The sequence below is a fragment of the Dermacentor andersoni genome, chromosome 1 (assembly GCF_023375885.2).
Source record: "Dermacentor andersoni chromosome 1, qqDerAnde1_hic_scaffold, whole genome shotgun sequence".
Classification (NCBI taxonomy): Eukaryota; Metazoa; Arthropoda; class Arachnida; order Ixodida; family Ixodidae; genus Dermacentor; species Dermacentor andersoni.
Genome location: NC_092814.1, coordinates 411,285,602 through 411,310,941, shown reverse-complemented (window position 1 = coordinate 411,310,941; position 25,340 = coordinate 411,285,602). Strand labels below are relative to the sequence as shown.

General features: G+C 47.2%; 1 pseudogene; it reads right to left on the bottom strand.

Moving 5' to 3' along the window:
- Positions 1-6,492: 6,492 nt before the first annotated feature.
- LOC140213107 (uncharacterized) overlaps positions 6,493-25,340 on the bottom strand; it is a 28,928-nt pseudogene continuing 10,080 nt past the window's right edge.

The following is a 25,340-nucleotide window of genomic DNA, read 5'->3' as shown; positions in this document are numbered from 1 at the left end:
TAGACGTCACGATGGCGGGCGTCATATAAGCGCCGCTAATTGTCCTGCGACTCCACAAGTCGACGTCGGGCAATTGGCGTGCTTCTTGAGCTTTGCGTATGGCTTCACGGGCGTACTCGGACGTGGAATTCAGGCTAGCAGGCAGAATGGTGTCGAAAGGTAGCGTAGGGTCGCGGCCAAACAACAGGAAGAATGGACAGAAGCCGGAGGTATCATGGCGAGATGAATTATAGGCGAAAGTAACGAACGGCAGCGCAACGTCCCAGCCGCGATGGTCAGCGGAGACATACATGGACAGCATGTCAGTAAGGGTGCGGTTAAGGCGCTCGGTTATACCGTTCGTTTGTGGATGGTAAGCAGTAGCAAGTTTGTGTTTAGTCGCGCACAAGTGCAGAATGTCGTTGACAACTTTAGAAAGAAAGTAGCGGCCGCGGTCAGTGAGGAGCTGTCGAGGGGCGCCGTGGTGAAGGATGACATTCTCTAGGAGGAAGTCGGTGACATCGGTTGCACAGCTTGTCGGAAGAGCCCGTGTGATTTCATATCGGGAGGCGTAGTCTGTTGCTACAGCAATCCACTTGTTTCCCGAATCAGACGTAGGAAAAGGGCCTACAAGATGAACACCTACAGGGAAGAATGGTTCTGATGGTACGTCAAGTGGTTGAAGGAGACCAGCAGAGAGTGTGGTGGGCTTTTTTTCGTCGTTGACAAAGGTCACACGCAGTGACATAATGGCAGACGTCACGGTATAGACCAGGCCAATTGAAGCACCGACGGACGCGGTCATAGGTCCGTGACACGCCCAGGTGACCGGCAGTCAGGACATCATGAAGCTGGGCGAGAAGAGTCTGACGCAGATGCTCAGGCACAACGAAGAGTCGGGCAGGGCCGTCCGGGCGCATGTTAGAGCGGTACAATATACCATCTTGGAGTTCAAACATGCGAAAGCAAGGATCGGGCGTCGTTGAAGTGAGCCGTGGAATAAGGACTTGTAAGGAGGCGTCCCGACGTTGTTCGGCTCCAATATCGCGAAAAGCAGCCAGAGAGAGAACGGTGACAGGTATGCCAGCTGCAGAAACGTCAGGAGGGTCGACAGGATGGCGCGACAAGCAGTCCGCATCTTGATGTAACCGGCCGGTCTTGTATACAACTGAGTAGTTGCATTCTTGAAGGCGCAGAGCCCAGCGGCCAAGGCGCCCTGAAGGATCTTTCAGGGACGAAAGCCAACACAGAGCGTGCTTATCAGTGATGACTGAATTGGCAGCCGTACAAAGTCGCATCATTTAACATGCGAGCAATGCAACAATGGCAGGCACGTTACGTTTTCAAATTTACAAATATACTGCAGCAGTCATTCATTTGTGAAAACTATTGTGTGATCATACCCAGTCAGAATAAAAGAATATTAGGTTGTAGTGACTGAAATTTGCAACTAATTCGAAAGTGCGGAACGAAACACGTTCCTTGTTTATGTGTGCACAATTTACTGCTGTGGTGCTAAATTCAATATGGAAGCTAGGAATTTCATAAATTTGAGTCGCAAAAGAAAAAGTTCGCACAATACGAGAATAGAGAGGTTTAGCTTGTCCGGTATTTGGGTAAATGCAGGTGGGCGTTGGGGCGGAGGCGTAAACGTGAGCGGCCTGGACGGTGCAGAGCTCAAACAGACAAAACAGCTAATATTGCCTTAACCAAGTGTATTCCACTTCGATGCTGGTGCAAATTTTGGGCACTGGCATAACCGTGTTGCTGCCAAAAATTTACACCCGCAACAATGTAAAATACACTTGGTTGCTGCAATATTAGCATTTTCGTCTGTTCGAGCTCTGCGCTACCAGGTGGCTGCACCATGCAGGCCGCTCCCGTTTCCGCCTCCTCGCCAACACTCCGTCCACCTGCGTTTACCCGAATACCAGACAAGCTAAACCTCTCTAATAATATCACTGTTCTATTTTTGTAGAAAAAGAATAATTGTGCACCGACTAAACATGTGGGTAAAAAAAAGGGCGTTGTAAACGCAAGGGAAAATGGCTCGGTGTCTGACTTCTTGTGTGAGCTCAGTTTCCTTATATTTTCGAGGCCGAATACCCCATGCACAACACTACGTTCCTTCACACGATTCAAGGGACCTAATACTCGACCACTTCACGCTGCGGGTGAGAGGATCAAGAGGCCGACGAACACTCCCAAGCATCACCAAGGAAGCCCGACGCCTGTGTACTCACAGCTGAAGAGTTTCACTGATGGACCATCTAAAGAACAAGCGGGCAGCTCGACATGCCCAGAACAGCAAGCAGCTGCAGAGGGGTCCAAGTGCTGCTCAACAACTGCAACACTGACATTGCCAATCTCACACGTATTCTTCACTGCCTGAGTTGCAGCAATCTTGAAATTCAAGTCTTAATGCCAGTATTCAAGGGCACGTTCCCGACAACGAGCTTGAGGCAGAATACAGCACTGCAGCAGATTACGACAACCAGGTCATGGTATGCTGGCCGAATTGCTCTGCCAGACCGCCACTTTGGAACGACTTGAATGCGACCCGCAGTGCAGTTTCTGCTCAACCTTATCTGGCCGCAACTAACATGGCATTGTCGCATTTAGGATTATGACTGCTTAAGCTTGGCATTCCCATTTTTAGAGGAGACATTCCCCAATAAGCAGAATTTTTGGAACAGTCTGAAGAAAACTGTCCAACGCAGTGCGACATTATTGCAAAAGACCAAGTTCGACTACTTGTGGAATTACCTTGTAGATAAGGCAGCAGCGTCGATTGCTGGTTTACTGACCACAGAATGTTATGTGGATGCCGTCGAGTTTCTTGCGTAAAGGTTCGGTGACCAAAAGAAGACTGAACAGTGTCACTTGTCAACCCAAGAAACTTTTCGCATGTCATGTCGGGAACACGATGTAAGGTCTCCAGAAGTTGTATGATGCCACGTAACTGCATATTCATTGCCTTACTGCATCGAACCTACCAGCCCTTAGTTTTTCGGGAATGCTGGCAGACGTCATGCGGAACGCCTTGTGATGTAACATGTACTTGATCTCCTGCAAGAGAAGTGCAGAGAGGCGCTAAGGGGACTTAGCATTGCCAACCCTCTGGGAAATGTTTCGGGACAAATGGTAGCAGCCAAGTTGAAAGAGCAGCTCAACTTTACCAGGGTAGAATTAGAAAGCCAGGTGAAGTGCTTCACATAAGCGGCATGCGTTCGGAAGGTGTACATACATCGAAAAGTCACGAGACCGCAGCACCACTTTTGCATAATGCGCCTTCGGTGAGAAGTGCATTTCTTCTGCTAATCAAAGAACCATTCCACACGAACTTGTGGTGCTAAGCTCTCTCTGGCTGAGAAATAGGAACAGCTAGTTTAGGACAATTGTTGCTTCAGATGTATGTCACGAGTTCACCAGTCTTGTCATGTAAAGCTCACTTAGTCTCGCAATAAGGTTACGACCGAAGGTTGTTGGTGAGGCAAGAATCGCTTTCAACACTGGTCCGTGCGTTTCAGCACTCCATCAGGCACTGAAAGGCGTAGAATCGTGAAAGTTGCTTTGCGTAACTAGTACAATGCCCAAGTCTGCACAGTGCAAGCAATCATGGTGCCATGTGCCACTACGTTTCTGCACCATCCATCGAAAACAACTTTGTGGGACAACTAAGACTTAAAGGCAAATTTCTTGCAGATAAGCGGCGTTTCTTTGAAGCAAATGCCAAATTGGGACTTTGTTTGGTCATCGGGTCAGAACATCTCTGGAAGGTATTGACCGGAGAGCTTGAATGGAGCACAGATATCCAAGGATTAGTCGCAGTAAATTCCACCTTTGGATGGACACTCCAAGGACCAAGTCAAAGCAAAGCATTCATCGAACGCAATACGAACTTGATGGTCTGTGCACTGTAAGTGGCAAGTCTTTCTGACCACGAAACGTTACAGATGTTGCAGACCTTTTGGTGACTGACTCGAAGCAATGGGTAGCGCTCAGCAAAGCGACTCAATCACTTACAAGTCTCTAGAGCTATTTGACGAGACTAACAGCAAATCTAATGGCAAATGTATTGTCGCGCTACTGTGGGAAGAGGGCAAGAATTTATTCAGAGATAACTGTGATACAGCTCTCACTTGCCTTAGTAAGCTGGTTAAAATGCTATCGCAACTTGACACAACTACAGCTTGAACAAGACCTCACATTGAAGAAAGCAGTACTTTGCGGCAAGCAGTTTGAGGAAGTCCTTAAGCAGCAACCGCACATTCATGCTGCCGGCTCATCGGAAACCATCGATCTCTGCATACAACTCGCCCAACGCGAGGTGTCGACAGGAAACGCAAAACAGTTGAGCAACCTCAGACTAGCATTCCTGTCACTGGTGTGGTAGACAAGGAACACACCCCAAATAAGAGCCCAGCATCAAAAGTGCTGCAAAAAGGGACGTTTCACCACTGTATGCTGATCATCACGCATGCTTCATCATCTGCAATTAAAGGCACACTAAAGGTTACTATTAAGTCAACGTGGACTGTTGATATACCATCCCAGAGGCCTCGAAACGCTTGTTTCCTGCCAAGGAGAGACTTATTTTAAGAGAAAATACGTTCTGAAGCGTCCGCGTACCTCTAGCGCAGTTCAAATCGCCCGCCCTCCGATCGAGGAGTACTGACATCATGGTCTCTTAGTGACGTTGCGCCGTCGGTGAGTAGAACGGCGTCCGCAGACGGTGCTACGGCTTTTCTGCGCAAAACGCAAACGCGCGGCCAGAAACAGAGCCAAGAAAGAGCCGACAGCAGAGCGAAAGCGGGAGTATGGTGGCTGGCGGAAAGGTAGAAACGCGCGACCATAAGCTGGTACTTCATTCTATGACGTAAACTTCGACGCTCGTCGCAATGGACCCTGACAACGACAGATTGTCTCGCGATGCTGGGCTCAACTTCAGCGATTTGAGCACAGACGAGCGCGACCTGCTGCTGAGGGCTCGCGCTGCCGGCGTCGTTGCGTACTACGACGGCGGCCTCGACACCGGCTCTCCGGAGCGGGAAAGCAACGAGGGCTTCCCACGACATCACATGGACGTGGCATTCTCGCTGCTTGTTCCAAATGAAAGTTTCGCGAGCCAGCAGAACCCGCACAGCACGCCGCGATAACGAAACTACTGAAACTCCAAAGCGTGCGCGGCGCAGAGTCGAGCGAAAACGAAACCTTTCGACCACCCATACTACTGAAGGGCGTCAAAATGTTATTTTTTCTTAGAATCGAATAGACGTAGACAAGTAGCATTTTCTTCCGTCTTATAATGGAATGAAATATTTTTAATACAAGTAGTTGAGTATTAGTAACACAAATTATGAGGAGTGCTTTCGTCATCGGGCTAGTACCGGAATGTCGCTGGGGGTCTCAAATCGTGTCGTGCATTTACCTCAATTTCTCGGTTACTAAAGCTCTGTTCGCCATTATAGTGATGCCTTAGACGTTCTAGAACATTGCTCTACCACTTTAACTTGACTTTCTGGTAACCTTTAGTGTCCCTTTAAGCACATCTCCGGAAAGTACAAGCTTCCTGGGAGCGATCACAGATGGCGCAACAACTCCGTGGACATAGAAGCCATCGCTAAAATGGCATGAAATGATAGAGCTCAAGCACTTCCAGAGGAGGACCGACTTCCTATTGGTTCATTCCAAACTTCTGTGACACCGCACACCCGCTGATGGAGCACTCGCATAAATCCAACCCGCATTTCATTTGGGATGCCACTCAAAAGCAGGCTTTTCAACAAATTAAGAAAGCCTTGACTTCACAGCCTGCCTTAGCTCTCTATGACTCAAGGTGTTAACTAGACTAGACTTTGCAGGACCGCTCCACATAAAGCAAACAGACCATCAGCGCAAAGGATGACACACACACTACAGAGCGCTACTTGTAACTATTGTTTTATTCCCCCGTCAATGGAATAAATGCAGGAAGATACTGGGGGGAGGGGGGGGGGGGTAGCGACTAAAAACAAATAAACAAACAAAAAATTTACAAACATGGCCATCTACCAATGCCAAGCCGGCTTTGTCATGTGACAATTTTTTCTGCAGTCAACATCCCAATAAAGGAACCAGGATACAAAATTTCAGATTAGCGAGTGAGGAAATCTATTTCCTTTGCACTAAGGGAGGCTGATGGCATGCTCACGCACATGCTTCCCAAACGCGCAATCTCAGCGGCTTTGATTATCTTTTGCGTCATTTGCCTGCCATCTTTGCTCACAATCTTGCATTTCTTAAAGAATGCCCGACATCTGCAATCTCTACAATGTATCCGAAGGTGTCTGGCAACTGCTTTTGAACGAAAGATTAAAAGAGCATGATTATAACTTTTCAAAAGCAGTAGCCGGACACCTTGGGATACATTGTAGAGACTGCGGATGTCGGCCATTCTTTAAAAAATGCAAGATTGTGAGCAAAGATGGCAGCCAAATGACGCAAGAGATAATCAAAGCTGCTGAGGTTGTGTGTTTGGGAAGTATGTGCGTGAGCATGCCATCAGCCTCCCTTAGTGCAAAGGAAATAGATTTCCTCACGCGCTAATCTGAAATTTTGTATCCTGGTTCCTTTATTGGGATGTTGGCTGCAGAAAAAATTATCACATGACAAAGCCGGCTTGGCATTGGTAGATGGCTATGTTTGCAAAATTTTTTTTGTTTATTTGTTTTTAGTCGCTACCCCCCCCTCCCCCCTGTATCTTGCCCCATTTATTCCATTGACAAGGGAATAAAACGATAGGTGCAAGTAGCGCTCTGTAGTGTGTTTCTCTTCTGTGTGTGCCGTCAAAATGTTGCGCAATCGAACCTGTAATACACTATCTCGGGCAACTTATTCGGAAGGTACCAGATATCCTCTGAAGGAGGGTGGTGCAATGCCAAAGTATGTAGACACTTGACTGCCATACATGCAAGTACGGCAGTTGGACAGCAGTGTTGCAACTTTATACATTCGCCCCACCCTCTGCTGAGTCATTTTTTTATTTTTGTGGAAATCAACGAATGCGAAGTCCGCTGCCACCTTGCCAAACCCCCATTCTACAGCCTGCCGCACAGTGCTCATGCGCTTGTTGAAATGAGCCTCGTAGGGCTGCAATGATGCACCTCCAAAAGGCTTAAGGAGCAGGAACCGGAGTGGATAGGCTGGGTCGCCATAGATAACATATTCATGGCCTCAGGCGACTTTCTCCAGGTTCCGGTAGAGGGCCGTCTTCTTCAAAATTCCTGAAACAAGGTTACAGATCTTGTGAGAGTAGAAGTAAAAGACTCATGCAAATGCACTTGTTTTGCACAAACAGAAGCAGTGCGTGAGCTAAAGAAAAGTTAAGGGACCTTATTAGGGTATACATTTTCACCATTAAGCTGGCAAGGTGCTGGTAGCTTTGAAATGGGTGAGCAGAAGGCGTCTCTTTGAAAACAATTTGTTTGTGAAAAAGGTAACCGTGCACCCTTGTGAACTTCATGCGTCGTCCATGACTGAAAAATTTAGCTGAAATGTTCAGAGGAGTGTATGCTATCCGCTGACTGTGTTTTTTTTCCAATGCGCGAGGGGTGGTTCACGACCTCTTTAATTCTCGGTCAGACATACCTAAGTAAGTAAGAAAATCAAACAACACAAACATGTATAGTTTGATATTTGGTGTAAGTGGTCCTTTAAGTGTAAAGTGGTTCTGAAAATATGGAACACGCCAGGGCAGGACATTCATAGGCAGCTTGGTAGCAATTATAACATTGAATATTACCATACTAGATTTGAGTTATTGAAGCTAATCGCCATGGCGCATTAGAGAAGCAATTAGAGGCAACCTCACGCACCAGCATCGTGGCGCCGACCATGAAATGGTCCATCCATTTTGCATATGAAGCCATTGGGGCACATCACGGCTTGATATTTTTGCACGTGATGCCGTTTGTGGCCAGAGAAATGATCCTGCTGTCCAACTGATGGCCTGCAAATTCGTCGCGCTGTGCCATCAACGAAGCCGCAGCAGTTCTTCAGTGGAGCGCGTTTCCTGTGAATGGACTGATAAAAAAGAAAAAGAAACAGCGGTAAACAGCTATCTATAGCAAGAAACTCTTACGTATTGAGAAAAAGATCATAATAGGATTAGACCACAGTGTAAGATACACTCTTTAGGTGTGGACATCGTGCCTTGCTGGAAGAGCTAATTATGTCCCTGTTTCGAAATCGTGCCAGAAGATGTATCTCTGACCATACGCGTGTCACGTCAGAGGTGGCAATTCTTGTATAGTAGAAATGTCCGCTGTTGTGGCGTCGTTTCATGCATGCACTTGTGTGCAACAAACAAATTTACTTGACTGTTCTTTTGCCAAATCTTCGTCATCTGCACATGGTTACGCGCGAAGTACAAAAACAACTATTTTAGAAGGTAATGAAACGACACACTTCTTCATAACTATTACACACAGTGTGCACTAAAAAACACGGATGAAGAATAGACAAACACGAACGCTGACTCACAACTAAAAGTTTGTTGCATTTAAACTCGTAAATATCTTCTTGGCTCACTATTTTGTTTGCCACAAGTAATGAATACCACCCTGCCACTGATCAGGCAGAAATATCCACGTTGGTCCTGGGCGTGATAAGAGAGCGGACTGTGTACCAGATACCATGGCAACAAGACCATTTCCTTTCACTCTTCTTTTTGCTCGTGCAATGTACCGGTTTCTCACCGGATGATGCTTTGACCGGTATGCACAAGCGCAACATGAAGGTACATTAGCTGGGAGCGCTCGTGACTACATTCCTAGTCATGTGCACACACCCAAAGAGTGTATATATGCCTTACAGCGTGGATTAGAATTCATTGCTCAACCAGCACTGCTGCTCAAGATGCAACAAGCATACCTCTGCCTGCAGTTTTGACATGACTTCAAAACTCTAGCACCACTACAACAGAATAAAGCAAGGTTCTCCCTCGTTCTCTTAAACACAAACCCATACAAGCACACAACATAGGTGAAAAAGCATGCATATCCCACATGCTATGGCAATCAGTTGAAGCAAAGCTTACTTCAATTCTGGCACTGCCTGACCATTAATTAGTGCCGAATTTTTATGTTCACAGTTTTGTGAAGTTTGACAGTGTGGAAATGATATTAAACATTATCTTGGGTGCAAAATGTGTTTGTCTACGCAGTAGACAGAATACACAGTGAGATGTTTTATTGCGGTTTGTCCTGCACAATTTGTATCCAGTGGGAAGTTGTGTACTGTCACCACCTCACACAGCGCACTGCATCGTGGCACAACTGTTTATGTGCTGGACTGCACCTTGCACATTAGTGTCACCTTGATGTCACGGTGTGGTTGTGAGCAAGGGCTGTGTAATGGAAAAGTATGGAACATACTGTGTGAGGTTTAGCATTTAAGTACCCCTTGTGAAAACAATGATCGTTACCACCACTAGCTCTGAATGTAGGCAAAGGTGTGTTCAAGTGTCAGTGCACAATGTTTGCACCAATGGCCTCGTCCATAAAATTCGGCAGCCAGGACATTTCGGCTTTCCTTAAATACAATTTCCTTGCCGTCCATTAAGTTAGCACTGCCCAGTGCGCATCTTAAAATTAATACTCTCACAGCTCTCATTTCCGATGAAATGAGAGCTGTGTCGAATTCTGAAATCCCATAAAGGACATCCAGATGACACCCATATTCACTTGCTTTGAAGCATTCATACATTTGCAGTTTCGCCTTGCAAACTGCCGTGAGCAAAGAGCAAAGAGGCTGTTCACTCATTTCATTACTACATAGTTGAAATTGAGGACCACACTGATCACGTGGTGTGCCTGTTCGCGCCATAGTACGACACGTGTTAGCAACGGTGACAGGACAAGCGTAAGACACACACTGTTCACCTGCAGCGGTCTCATACGGCTGGTTAAATCCTGTATGGAGGCAAAAGCTGTAGTGCAATGTTCTTTGGGATTACTAGAGCGAAATTTAGAATAAGGCTTTCCTTTACATCCATAAGCTATCAGGTTCCTTTGCTGAGAAAGAACATGGCATACCTTATGAAGCTGTAATTTTTCTAGTTCTATATGGCATGTGGACAAGCCGCATTGTGCATTGGCACGACGACGTCGACTCGCGATGTATGCAGGCATACTTCTGCTCGTCGACAGCGAATTCGTCAAACCCTAAAGCCTTCAGCCATATGTCCCCGAGCTGCTTGCTTCGAGAAGCTACCGCGTTGCATTTTCCAATGTTGTTGGTTAGGTCGTTTCGTTACCCGTTTTCAGAACAGTAAAAAAAAATGCGTCGCTGGCCTAACTGAACATGCATATTTTTTTCCCCTTTAACTGAAGAGACCCCATACAGGGCATGCTTCCTGGCGTCGCCTTTGCCCCTCTAGCCTGCTGCTCATGTGTATTCTGCATGCTCTCGGCTATCCCCGCGGGAATGTCGAAGGAAGAGCAAAGGTGGCTTCGCTTAAATGAAAAAAAAAAGTACGCACAAAGGAAAGTGGGGGTGGGGGAACAGGAAGGATGTGTATTTTACACTTCTGCTGAAAGCGTTCTCTTACCTGGGAAAACAGCTGCAGGTTTTGTAGGTTGAGCCACCTGTGTTCCGTGAGGTCCGCTAGGAGGCGTCCAAAGTAGTATTCAATGTGAGATAAAACTTTAGACACCACACTCGATATCACCGAACTGTGGCGGCTGAAGAACACCTCAAGATCACACAGGCGGTTGGGATAGGCGAGACGCCGCAGCGTCATGCACAGCGCCTCGCGGCCTGGAACTCGAACCCGCTGAGCGCTCTCTACCTCTTCCGGAATCAGGAGGCCGGTCACAAGATCGTCCAGGTCCGATTTCTCGAACCTGAACGACCGGTAGAACACCGTGCTGTCCATGGCATCCAAATTAAGCAGGCCATGCTTCCGAAGATCCCGTCGTGGTTCCACTGGGAGCAAGTGCACATCTTCTAATTCGTCCCAGTGCAGAGATCGCAGCAGCAGTTCGTCGTGAAGCACGCTATACGGCATCGCTGATGAACGCAGACACAATTGTGAGCACAATTCAAAGGCAAATGACCGAGAGTGTTTGCTTATAGCCTGGGTAGGTCACAAAGGAGCACTCAACGTTCAGACGCGGCTCAGGCTTGTCTTGACAAGGCTTCATGTTGGCTACTTTGGCGCGTAGCAAACGCAAAACAAATGTTTGTTTATTGCTTCGTTCAAATAATAAAGCAAGCAAATTACTTACTTCATAAAGAAAAAAACACGACTTAACATGGCTTATTGAGTGTCAGTTTTTGGCAGTAAATCTGAGCTAGGAACGTAGCTACGCGGGCGTTGGGTCGTGCGGGCGTACGGAAAGCATGCTAAAACTCGATTGCTCGCTTTCCTCCGGCAACCCGGTAAAACGGTCACCGGGAATCCGGTAATACGCCCACGGGGCTGCTTTCCGGACAAGCTAAACCTCTCTATTATGGCAACCGTAACCGCAAGAGTCAAAGTTCGGTCGCAAGTTGTCGCGACAGCGCAGTGGTAGCATCCCTGTCACTAAGGGATACGCGGCGAGGTATGGCCGATGAATAAGTAATTGCCAAGATTTATATTTGGTAAACGTTAATCACCAAAAACGGCGGGTGCTTATGCTGCCGCAAAGGACATATGCTGGGCGGTGACTCTAATCATTTGCTCGCTACATCACACATCTAAGCTGAAATTAAACCGGTTTCAGAAATTCCCGCTTATATTCTCTCGACCTTTAACTGCGACTTCGCCTGCCACCTGGATTCCATTTTTTTTTCTCTTTTTGTACGTCGCTCCTTTCCCAATGTACGAAGTTCCATCGACGTTGGGTTCTCCTTTTTTATTGAATTCATTCACTCATTCATTTAATCCTAAATTGCCGCAGAACATAGCGCCTCTTAATCTCCATAATCATCCTCTGTCTCACCTGGAATCTGCCATCGCAAAACAGTGCTGCTGTGTTGCATATGGCTGGGCGTCGCATTACAGTTTTCAAGGAATGTTCAGCAGCGCGCATGCAATTTTCGTTGGGTGATGAGACAGTATAGAACACCTTCTCTGCCACTTCCACACTCAGCGCTCTGCTCCGTGAGCAACTATTACCCGGTTCGAAGGCATACCACTATCGGAGAAAAATATCCTGCGAACTTGGTCGAAGCATTATTCGATTCACAAGGCCATAAAAGACCAACTGTGCTTCTTGAAAGTGTCTGCACTTTGTTTACTGCAGGGTTCACTCTCGCTACTTCATTCTTTTCCCTGATATCTCTGTTGATATTTTAATGCATAACATTACGATTTTTACACTGCAAAAAAAGTGTACGCGTGTGAAGTTTGGCAAGCTGATCCCATGGGACAGGAAGGAGATGGGACCGCTTAGAAGAAAAGTATATATATATATGCATGGTGGTATGCTCCAGACCCCACCGTCAGTTACACTTCGCTCTTAGGAGAGACAGGACGTGTGTCGAGTGAGGTACTAAACAACACTGCCATTCAGTAAACTTGGCATAAATCATGGATCCGGGACCTCACAGAGGTGCGACGCAATGCTTACCTCATTTCTCTCGCATCTACCACTACATCACCAATAAATTTTTCCCTCCCCATATCTACGGTAGCCAACCAGGCACGTCCATGGTTAAACTCCTTGCCTTTCGCACTTCCATTATCTGCCCTTTTCTTTAGTATGTTGCACTTTTTTTTTTGTCGGTGGCCTGCCTCATCTTTCACAGGACGAACTACAAAATGAAAGAAACCTAGCTGCGCTAGTCGAGGGCAGCTTTTTTCAGATTCCTGACGCGTCGATTTAAAAGATACATTTCCTATCCAAGCCTAAATGACAGCGATACAGGTGAGGTGAGTTGCGGTAGCTCGTGTGTTTGGACTAAGGACGCCACTCACGCAGAACTTTCGCCTTTTTCGTGGTTGCGAACCGGAGTGAAAGGCTGGAGGGTAACACGCCTTCCCGAAATGAAAAATTAGGAATGACCCTTCGTTCAAAGGTTGACCGTACGTCAAAGACCCGCAATACGAAACACCTTCAAGTGGGTATCAGCTTACAAAAGGGGAACTCAAATGAAACGTTTTCAACTGGATAGGCTTTAATTTATCCTAAGGGTATATTTATTAAAATTTCCTTCCTTGCCATCAGCCGAAAGCAGACTAATAAGCATTTAAATTTTCTTTATTCTTAAGACCTTCTGTGAGTGTCCAGGGTACTCTCATTTACAGCTTCTTAGATTAAAAAGTCAGTTGTGAATAATAAATTATTTGTATAAATAAGTAAACGGACACGCAACAAACATCCTAGTCTATTTCTCTGCATTCACTCAATGAAGATGTAGCACGTCTACACAGTCAAGTTCTAGTGAAGAACAAGGCTGTTCCAAAAGAGTAAGTCACGAATATAACTCATTATAAGGGGAGCTTGCGCTGGAAAAGAAAATAACAATCAAAGCACAACGATGGCGCGCAAAATAGTGTTTCCTCTGAATATGATCTACGAATCAGGACATCGGTTCATCAGATTGGAATGGTCGTACATTGCAGCGCAATCGCTGGCGCTGAAATGTGACCGAGAATGTATACGACGCCAGTACTCGCTGGACGCGCGCAATCTGATTAGATAACTCTCTTTCGCTATTGAACCGGTGACGGCATTCTGGATACTTGAAATACATGCAGGCGTGTCTTGAGCTAAGCGATAACTTTGGAACGGTGGGGAGACACTAAAGGAAGCTCACCCGTAAAAAAAAAATAATGTACTGTTGCTTCAAATATTAGCTGAAATATATTGCGCTTGGAAAAGAGGGCCTCCAAGACTGCACAGCGGCGCAAACATACCAAAAATTCCATAGCTAAACACTTTCAGATTACTGGTAGTTAATAAAGCAGTATTTCGTGCGTCAATGAAGCCCTGTAGTCCATACGCCAGTTCCATCACGGGCAGTGTGTCGGAGCTCAAATTTCACGTTACTTTACATATGTCAGTAATAAGTGTCACAAAATCACGGTATTTACTGTTTTAGGTCTTAACATTGGACAGCCAAAATATATGCCGCAAACACTCATCCAATACATTAGTACTTTTCATTCTAACGTACATTCAATTTGCCTTGGACTTCCCAGATGTGCATCCACGGCAGCAACAATAGCCATCGCGCATGACCACCCTATCGATACGTATCTTCAAGTCGACGCTTTAAGGATGCATATCAGGCACTTCGCGCGACTTCCATCGCATCATCTCGCCTCCCTTCCTGCCGCTCGTCCTCGTTCAGCGTTCAGCAGGATTATTGCCGCTAACCACGGAACTTTACCATCAAACTTCACGCCTGCAGCACGACCATCTCTGCCGCTCTGGTGCCTCCATCCACTCCAGGCTCTTCTTGTTATGCCCGGTATCAAAAAGAAAACGGAGATGTCACCTTTCGCCCTCAAACAAACCGTGCTTTCATTCCTACATGACAAACACAAAGCACGCATCCACGTTTACACGGATGGTTCTGTCTCCTCTAATAGTTCAGCTGGAGCAGTGGTAATTCCCGCAGAGTCTGTCACCCTCAAGTTCAAGACGTCTCATATTACATCATCGAGGGCTGCAGAACTCGCAGCTATCCGTGCTGCTCTAGAGTTTATTTGTCACAAACCGTCACAGTCATGGTCCCTCTTATGTGACTCGAAGGCAGCTCTCCAGTGTATGATGTCCCCTTTCAACCACGGACCAAATATGCAACTAGTGGCAGACATCCGACTACTCCACCATCACGCAATCAACAAGGGGCACAACATCATCTACCACTGGATGCCGGGTCACTGCGGAATTTCGGGCAATCACAGTGCGGATGATGCCGCCCGATTGGCCCACGATGGTGCCCACGTTATACCCATATCGCTGTCAAGAAAAGACGCAGCCACAAGTATTCGCTCCCTGGCACGCGAGCTTACGCTAACTCTGTGGAACCCCAGTGAATGCACGAACACACGCCTTCACAGATTGGGTCCAAGTTTGCAACTCCCTCTTCCACCAGGGTTGCCACGAGCGGAAGCAACACTTCTGTGCCGCCTGTGGCTCGGCGTGGCATTCACGAACTTCTATTCATTCCGCATTGGAATGACCGACAGCCCTACTTGCGACACCTGCGGCTGCGAGGAGACGATTGAGCACCTCCTTTGTGACTGCCCCAGCTACAATGTGCCAAGAACGGTGCTCGTGACCGCGCTCGAAAAACTGGACAATCGTCCCTTTACAGAGGAAAAAGATCTAGGACACTGGTCCAGACGGGCTTCGGCACTCAAGGCCTTAAGGGCTTTGCTGAAGTTTTTAAGGACATGCGAATTGTGCGATCGCTTTGAGTGTTGTATCGCGTACTATCGCGTTAATGCGTGAATTTTCCGATTTCTCTTTATTTTTTCTCCTCTTCTTCTTTCTCCTTTTATTCCCTTTAACCCTTTCCCCAGCACAGTGTAGTCAGCCGGTACTTACACTGGCTAACCGTCCCGTCTTTCCTCCTCTTTGTCTCTCCTCTCCTTCTAACGTACATGTCCGCGCTGCTTCATCTGTTGCAAAGTATACTGAAGAATATATACAACGCTTTCCCCCAGGCAGCTGTTTTAACGAGAAAGCGTTAAGGGCCTCGTGTCTCAGAAAATCTCGCGTAGGCGGTGTTGTCAGTGAGCAAACATTTTCGTACATATTTCGGCACATGTATATGCCAGGCCTTGCTAGATCGACAGTGCGTAACTTTTATGTTAAATCTTCTAAGACTGAGAAAACGGGCTGTGTTTTCTGACTCAAAACCGGCATGCAGTGCACGCAGTCAGTTCTCCGACGCGGTTGTTATGAACAGCTGACATACGAAATCGTGAAACTTCACCATCACGCCAAAAAAAAAAGGTCACGAGGTTGTCTTTCAATGGGTACCTGGCCATTGTGGAATCAGTGGCAATGATTGCGCTGATAACGCTGCTCGCACATCACTTCAAGAAGAGCACATCGTTCCAATTCCTCTTTCGAGGACAGACGCCGCAAGGCAGCTTCGACACCTGACACGCAGTCTCTCACTGACCGAGTGGAACTCGCCAAACTTAAGACTTACACGAGTGGATCGATTAAACTCCTCACTGCACCTCCGACCTCCATTCAGACTTCCTCGACGTCACCTTTGGTTAGGAGTTGCCTTCACAAAGGCATACTCTACATTAATTGGAGTGACCGACAGTGCAGCATACGAGGTCTGCGGCACCGAAGAAAATATCGACCACCTGTTGTGCCACTGTCCACGATATGCCCCGAAAGACTGTGTTTTTGGAGAGCTAACGCTCTCCAAAAACTGGACAATCGGCCGCTTTCCGTGCAGGAGCTGCGGAAACACCGCCTCCATCGCTCATCAGCCCATAAAGAGGTGAAGGCGCTTTTGTGCTTCTTGAGGACGACGGGCTTGTGTGAACGTCTGTGACTATTAGTGCAATTACTATTAGACCACACGCATCAGCGAACTCACGGCTAATTTCATTCTTTCCATCCCTCCTTTCGCTCCCTGGCATCTTTGTTTACCCCTTCCCGATTCCCCCGTTGTAGGGTAGCCAAACGGACATAATTCTGGTTAACCTCCCGGCCTTCTGCTTCTCTTTTTCCTTCCTTCCTTTCTTCTAAAACTGAAATATTAAAAGTGCGAAACAAAGTTAGATACCTGAAAATGATGCAATTTTCTTGGCTGTGCACTACCTCCGGGATCGGAGGACGCAAGAGGCCGCCACCAGAACACTCGCCTTCGTGCATAGCGTTCGCCGCCAGTGTTTTCCGGTAAACATTACATAAGCTGCAGTTGCCACGAAGCGGGAGCAGCAGTCGGGGATCTTCGAATGCTATCGCGTTCCAATCTTAAAGGCAAAGCTCAAGCGTCCCCCGGCTTTTTATTCCTAATGACACCAGGAAATCGAGCCTGATGTCAGCAACGCTCAGAAATGTAATCAGGAGCGCACACTATGTTCTCGCACATCTTCTGCGATGTACCGTAGCGCTGAGGAGCTTCTTGTATAATGCAGAAGAATCCATTGTAAAGGCAGAAGTGCACGGCTGGATACGTGCGTTAAGCTCATTTACGCCAAGAAAACCTGTCCATGCTTTCACACTCTAAAACTGATATAGCGCCACATATAAAGGAAGAAACAAGCCGAGCAGGCCAGATACAGGAATAGAGCGCTGACATCAAAATGTTTCTTCCTTTCTATGTTGCGCTGTACACGTTTTAGAATGCAATACCAACTCGCCCAATCCTCCACCTAGTGAACATGCTTTCACACTTGCTTTATAGGAAGCCTACTGCACCAAATAAAAATACTAACCAATATAAGTCTTGGTGAGATCATTTTATCATTCGAGTGTTCATATTAGCAACCTATAGATACGTATAAGTGGAGACGTGGTGTGCCTAATTACCGAAGGTACGTTAATTATATTTTCAAATATTGATCTTAAATGGCTAAATAAAATGAGTAGTTCGGAGCCCGTGGTCAAGATTATCTAGCCGAGCGAAGACATTTTGATTAAACATGCGTCTGCAAGAGCTATGCGAACAAGAATTTTCCAATTAAACGGTTTGGGAACGCGTAACTGACGCAAAAAAGAAAGTAAGTAAAGTCAACCTGACCGTACGTAGCCTTTTGTGATGTCCATAGTAGGGCTCCGTAAGCGTGCTCCTGGTGGACAGTCCGCTTTCGATTTTTATTAAGAGGAAGCTTTAGCTCGGGCCCAACTCCGACGTGGCCTATTGAAGCACATGTAAAACGCAAAAACGTTTTTCTGAGATAACCCCTAGACCGATTTTAATGAAATTTGTTGCATTTGAGGGAAAAAGTTGAATTCTAGTGGCTCTTGAAAGCGGAATTTCGATTTAGGGCCTGAATTTTATGAAAAGAATTCTCAAAAATTCGAAACTTTGAAAAACATAGAAGCATGAAATTTATAAAATAATGGCTCTGCATCAAGAACAGATAACGCAGTTCTAAAAACTCTATCCACTACATCATTTAAAGCAAACAAATTTGATGTGTCATTTGACATCTTACGGAAATTTCTTACGTTATGTACAAGGGTTCCGCAAAAGCTATGTATACATATTCTTAATTCCTTTAGATACGTGTTTAACAAATCATTTTTGTCTGCTTTAGATTTACTATTAGATACAATTCACATATTTGGTACATCGTTTTTCGTTGCTGAGTTAGAGCGTTGTAAAGTTGATAGTCTCGTTTTCTGAAAATTTTCGATTTTTGCCACTTTTTAATAAAAAATTGACGGCCTAAAAAAATTCGAAACCAACAGCCACTATATTTTAAATCTTTGTTTTAAATGCAATAAACCTGCGCAAATTTGGTGCTGTGGTTGCCCAGAAAAACGAATTCTCCTTTTACATGTATTTCGATTAGAGCACCCGAGCTAAAAAGCTTCCTCTTAACGCTGTTTATTCCAAGGCAAGTAGTTCACAGGTTTAATATCATATACCAGCGAATGTGTGCCGCCGAAAGCTTGGTTGGCCGTAGAAGCAACGCATGATGCAATGATGGTGCAGGTTAAGCACGTCGCTGGCTTGAAGACAGTGAGCGGCCGTAGGAAGGAAGATAGTGAAGGTGAACAGCTAGGTAGCGGCTCACGGAGCCGTGCCGATGGTGACAGTGCCATCGTGACGAAATCTGGAGCGGCGATATTAACGGCGCAGGCGCCTTTTTTTTTTCTTTTTTTGCCGTGATTTCGCTTTCAGAAAGAGATAGTGCCATAAATGCAGAGTAATTCGTTCTTGTCTCGTAGATTTAAATACGGGTTTAAATAAACTCTATATCCGACTCATCCTGGAGAGTAGGCGTAAGCAGGGAAGTGCTCACGCACACACACATACACATGGACGCACACACGCACATGCACGTACACACACACACACGTACGCACACACACCCGCATGCACACACACACATACACGCACGCTCGCTCGCTCACATGCACACGAACGCGCGCACTCGCTCACTCGCACACACATGCACGCACGCACACACACACACACACACATGCGCGCACGTACGCGCACACACATGCACGCACGCACACACACACACACACACATGCGCGCACGTACGCGCACACACATGCACGCACGCACGCACACACACACGCTCGTACGCACACACACGCATGCACACAAGCACACACGCACGCACATGGGCGCACGCACACACACACACACATACGCACGCACGCACGCAAGCACGCGCGCACACACACACAGAGAGAGAGAAATACGACACACTGTCGCCCGCATTTACATTTATGCGCGTCCACGCGTCACACATGCAGAAAATGTAGGCACGCAGGCACACGGAACTGCAGGCACACACAAATGCACATGTGCTCACACACGCACACTCGCACTCGTGCACACGCAGACTCAATAACTGAGACACAAACATGCGCACACACGCAAATGCAGTTACATACGCACGCACGCTCAAGGCATGTACACACATATACACTCCCTTTCCTTTCCTGCTGCCTCGCAAAAACATGCGCGTGCCAACAGACTGAATGACACTCGTTCTGCAATCACCGTTCAAACTCCAGCTGTAATAAATGACTTTATGGTTTAAATTTGGCGCTTCTTCAAGTCAATGTGCCCTCTACCCATAGAGTACAAAACCATTTGCTCCTGTCGTGTGACATAACCGCCCATCCCCGACCGAAACACTGCTTTAACGCACCACCAATCTTCTGACTAAGTGCCGTAAATGCATATTTATTTATTTATTTATTTATTTATTATACCCTCAGGGCCAAAGGCATTACAGAGGGGAGTGGGTAATATAGGTTACAAAGACAATAAATACAATACAGTGAATTTTGTTAGAACATAATTTCAACATTCTCCAAAACAAACAAATGTTGTAAGTGCATCACGAAATCGTTGATTATCCTCAATGGCTGCAATATCGGGAGGGAGGCGGTTCCATTCGACAGATGTCTGGGGAAGGTATGACTGAAAACAAGCTTTAGTTTTGCACTTTTGGATGCCAACCTTGTGCCGATGATCAGTGTGATGGGAGATGTATTCTGGTGGTGAAATAAGATCGTCATGTAGCGCGACGTGATGATATACCTTGTGGAATAGAGTGAGGCGACTGATTTTCCGACGAGATTTTAAAGATGGGAGAGAAAGGTTAGTTTTCATGGCTGTGATACTTGCAGTACGGTTGTAATTTGAAAAAAAAATGAAGCGAACGGAGTTATTTTGTATAAGTTCAAGAGAATATATAAAATTTTTATGCCCAGGGTCCCATATAGATGACGCGTATTCAAGTTTAGGTGGTATTAGTGATTTATAAAGTAGGAGCTTTAAGGACGAAGGAGCAGCAGAGACGTTGCGACGTAAATACCCTAGCATGCGATTAGCGTTATTGGCAACATATTCAGTATGGGCATTCCATGTTAAGTTTCGTGATATATGTACGTCTAGATATTTATATGACGCGACGGAATCAAGAGGAATGCCATTAAGACAATAAGAAGAAGGGGGAGTGTTAGAGCAGCGAGAAACACGCATGAACTTATATTTGTTAATATTTACTTCCATTTTCCAAGTTTTACAGCAATTAGAGACCAAATTAATATTGGTCTGGAGAGTAATAATGTCGTTGAGGTTACGTATCTCACGGAGAATTACACAGTCGTCAGCAAAAAGGTGGCTGGCAGAAGATAGGGTGGACGGAAGGTCATTAATATAAATTAAGAATAGAAGGGGTCCGAGGACGGATCCTTGTGGTACACCAGATAGTACGTTAGTAAGCGGTGAGGTTGTGCCATTAGTGAAAACAAACTGCCAGCGGTTGAGAAGGAAAGATTGAATCTATCTAAAGACATGTGGATCAAGATTAAGATGACTTAATTTATAAAGCAACAATTGATGGCATACTTTGTCAAAAGCTGTCGCGAAATATAAAAAGATGCAATCGGCGCAAGATGACTGGTCAAGAATGCAATGTAATTTATCAGTGAATGAGAGTAACTGCGTTTCGCAGGAGTATGTTTGACGGAAACCATGCTGCGCAGAAAAAAAAATACAGTTATCATAAAGAAAGGTGGCGATGTGCTTAAAAATTATATGTTCTAGTAATTTGCAGCATGTGCTAGTGAGTGAAATGGGACGATAATTTTGAGGCAAGTGCTTATTTTGAGGCAAGTCCGTGAGGCAAGTGCTTATTAGACTGGCTACGGGATCTGTGCTTCAGCTTGAAGGGAACGGGCCCTGCAGGCTTCCGGGCTCTCAAGGGTTACCAGGCCCTGGCCCAGTCATGCGCCGAGTTCCTTTGGAACACGCGGCGACGGAGTTTACCCAAGGCCCCCAGAAAGCAGGTTGGTGCTGTTCCGGTGTTATACCTCGGAGGGGCGGTGGTTCCACAAGAAGTTGAGAGTGTCCTCAGCAAGGGACCGAAGTTCAGCCTGGAAGTCCCTCTGCGCAAGCACGAGGCTTTGGCGACGGCGCATAGGATTGCTGACAAAGTTCAAGGCGAAGAGAAAGAACGTTGCCATTTAGAATGCGTTGATGTGATCCGCAATACTTTCAAAGGCACGAAGAAAGGAAATTCCATGGTGAGATCGGTGGCAAGCTTTTTTAGGAACTCAGATCTCGCTTTGATGACGGCCGATAAGGAAGGAGGCTTTGTGGTCTTACCCCAGAAGCTTTTTAGCGATAAGGCCATGCCCGCTGTCTTAAAGAACTTTAGGATTGTAGATCTGAAACCGTCTAAAGTGAAGGCAAAGGCGGTTGCACTACTAAGGGATCTGAAACTCGATCGGCTAAAAAGTGAAGTGGTGAAAAACAAGGTCACTGTGCTCTCAGTGTTCTTCAGTGCCAAGAGCCACAAGATGGAGTGCCCTTTCAGAGCTATTGTCACGTGGTGGTGACGTTAAGAACACAGTGGCAATACTGTGAAAGGCAAAACTAGATTTTATTGGGCGAACCTGTGCCCACAAAACAGGCTACACTTATAGCACAACGAAAGCGGCGAACACAGTCGGCGATCGTCGAAAATCTGATCAGCGGGTCAAGCGCGTCGGCTTTTATACAGAATCGTCGAATGTTCCAGACTAATCGTTGGGACCCGCGTGCCTTCCACAAAGTTCTACACCATTCGCGTCAGGCGAATAAATCAGATAACACAAGGTTCCGCGACAACAGACTGCGGATAGAAGCATCGATAACTTTCCAGAAACTTCGGATACATGCAAGCGCGTCCCGCGCTGTGCGATAAGATTTGTTAGACGGCGAAACGTGGTCGCCCGATAAATATAAGTACACGTGTCAATACCCCCCTCTTAAAAAGCATCGTCCCGATGCTACAAATATAAGAGCGAAACACAAAAGGACACTTATTAAACATAATTAACAAAACAACGAAAATAAAGCAAGTCCAAAGGTCAGTTACGCGAAGTCCCAAAGTTCGTCAACGCTGGTGGTACGGCTTGAGTCGCACAACGTGGACAACTTCAGGTCGTGAGCGGCGTCGCTGTGACAGCGAAATGCCGTCTGGCACGACCTCATAGTCCAGTGCGCCAATACGTCGGATGATCTTGTACGGTCCGAAATAGCGACGCAAGAGCTTCTCGCTCAGTCCTCGTCGGCGTATAGGGGTCCAAACCCAAACGCGGTCACCGGGCTGGTACTCGACAAAGCGTCGTCGGAGGTTGTAGTGTCGGCTGTCGGTCCTCTGCTTGTTCTTGATCCGCAGGCGGGCGAGCTGTCGGGCTTCTTCGGCGCGCTGGAGATAGCTAGCGACGTCAAGATTTTCCTCGTCAGTGACGTGCGGCAGCATGGCGTCGAGCGTCGTCGTCGGATTCCTGCCGTAAACCAGCTTAAACGGCGTGATCTGTGTTGTTTCTTGCACCGCCGTGTTGTAAGCGAATGTTACGTACGGCAGGACGGCATCCCAGGTCTTGTGTTCGACGTCGACGTACATTGCTAGCATGTCGGCGAGGGTCTTGTTCAGGCGCTCCGTGAGACCATTCGTCTGCGGATGGTAGGCAGTTGTCCTCCTATGACTTGTCTGGCTGTACTGCAGAATGGCTTGGGTGAGCTCTGCTGTAAAAGCCGTTCCTCTGTCGGTGATGAGGATTTCTGGGGCACCATGTCGCAGCAGGATGTTCTCGACGAAAAATTTCGCCACTTCGGCTGCGCTGCCTTTCGGTAGAGCTTTAGTTTCAGCAAAGCGGGTGAGATAGTCCGTCGCCACGACGATCCACTTATTCCCGGATGTTGACGTCGGAAACGGCCCCAACAAATCCATCCCAATCTGCTGGAATGGTCGATGAGGAGGTTCGATCGGCTGTAGTAACCCTGCTGGCCTTGTCGGTGGTGTCTTGCGCCGCTGACAGTCTCGGCATGTCTTGACGTAACGGGCGACGTCGGCGGTCAGACGCGGCCAGTAATACCTTTCCTGTATCCTCGACAGCGTCCGGGAGAATCCGAGGTGCCCAGCGGTTGGGTCGTCGTGTAGGGCGTGCAGTACTTCTGGACGCAGCGCTGACGGTACAACAAGAAGGTAGCTGGCGCGGACTGGTGAGAAGTTCTTCTTCACGAGCAGGTTGTTTTGTAGCGTGAACGAAGACAACCCGCGCTTAAATGCCCTAGGGACAACGTCGGTGTTCCCTTCCAAGTATTCGACGAGGCCTTTTAACTCCGGGTCTGCTCGCTGCTGTTTAGTGAAGTCTTCCGCGCTTATTATTCCAAGAAAGGCGTCGTCGTCCTCGTCGTCTTGCGGCGGGGGATCGATGGGGGCACGTGATAAGCAGTCGGCGTCGGAGTGTTTTCTTCCGGACTTGTATATTACCGTGACGTCATATTCTTGTAGTCTGAGGCTCCACCGGGCCAGCCGTCCTGAAGGGTCCTTTAAGTTAGCTAACCAACACAACGCGTGATGGTCGCTGACGACTTTGAATGGCCTGCCATAGAGGTAAGGGCGAAATTTTGCTGTAGCCCAAATGATGGCGAGGCATTCCTTTTCAGTCGTAGAATAATTGCCTTCCGCTTTTGACAACGACCGGCTAGCGTAAGCTATCACGTGTTCATGACCATCTTTTCTCTGGACTAGCACGGCACCGAGCCCTAGGCCACTGGCGTCAGTGTGGATTTCGGTATCGGCGTGCTCGTCGAAGTGCGCAAGTACGGGCGGCGACTGCATGCGTCGTTTGAGTTCTTGAAATGCGTCGGCCTGCGGCGTTTCCCACTTGAACTCGACGTCACATTTAGTTAGCTGTGTCAGTGGCTCAGCGATACGTGAAAAGTCCTTGACAAAGCGCCTATAGTAGGCACACATGCCAAGGAATCTGCGCACTGCCTTCTTGTCGATTGGCTGCGGGAACTTTGCGATGGCAGCTGTCTTCTGCGGGTCAGGGCGTACTCCAGATTTGCTGATGACGTGGCCTAGGAATAGAAGCTCATCGTAAGCGAAGCGACACTTTTCCGGCTTCAGAGTGAGCCCTGATGACTTGATGGCCTCTAATACCGTCGCGAGCCGCTTAAGGTGATCGTCGAAATTTCCGGCGAAGACAACGACGTCATCTAAGTAAACAAGACACGTCTGCCACTTCAATCCTGCTAACACCGTGTCCATCACGCGCTGGAACGTTGCAGGCGCCGAGCACAGTCCAAATGGCATAACCTTGAATTCATAGAGGCCGTCTGGCGTGATGAAGGCGGTCTTTTCGCGATCCCTTTCGTCGACTTCTATTTGCCAGTAGCCAGACTTGAGGTCCATCGATGAGAAGTATTTAGCATTGCAGAGCCGATCCAATGCGTCGTCTATCCTTGGGAGGGGGTATACGTCTTTCTTCGTGATTTTGTTCAGTCGACGATAATCGACGCAGAAGCGTAGGGTTCCGTCCTTTTTCTTCACTAAAACAACTGGAGACGCCCACGGGCTTTTCGACGGCTGGATGATGTCGTCGCGCAGCATTTCGTCGACTTGTTGTCGTATAGCTTCGCGTTCTCGCGTCGAAACTCGGTAAGGGCTCTGGCGTAGTGGTCGAGCGCACTCTTCGGTTATTATGCGATGCTTTGCGACTGGTGTTTGTCGAATCCTCGATGACGTCGAAAAGCAGTCTTTGTATCGTCGAAGCAGACTTCTGAGCTGTTGCTGCTTAATCACGGGGAGACTTGGATTTATGTCGAAGTCTGGCTCGGGAACCACGGTCGTCGGGGTAGATGCAACAGAATCCGAGATGACAAAGGCATCGCTGGTTTCCTGAATTTCCTCGATGTATGCGATCGCCGTG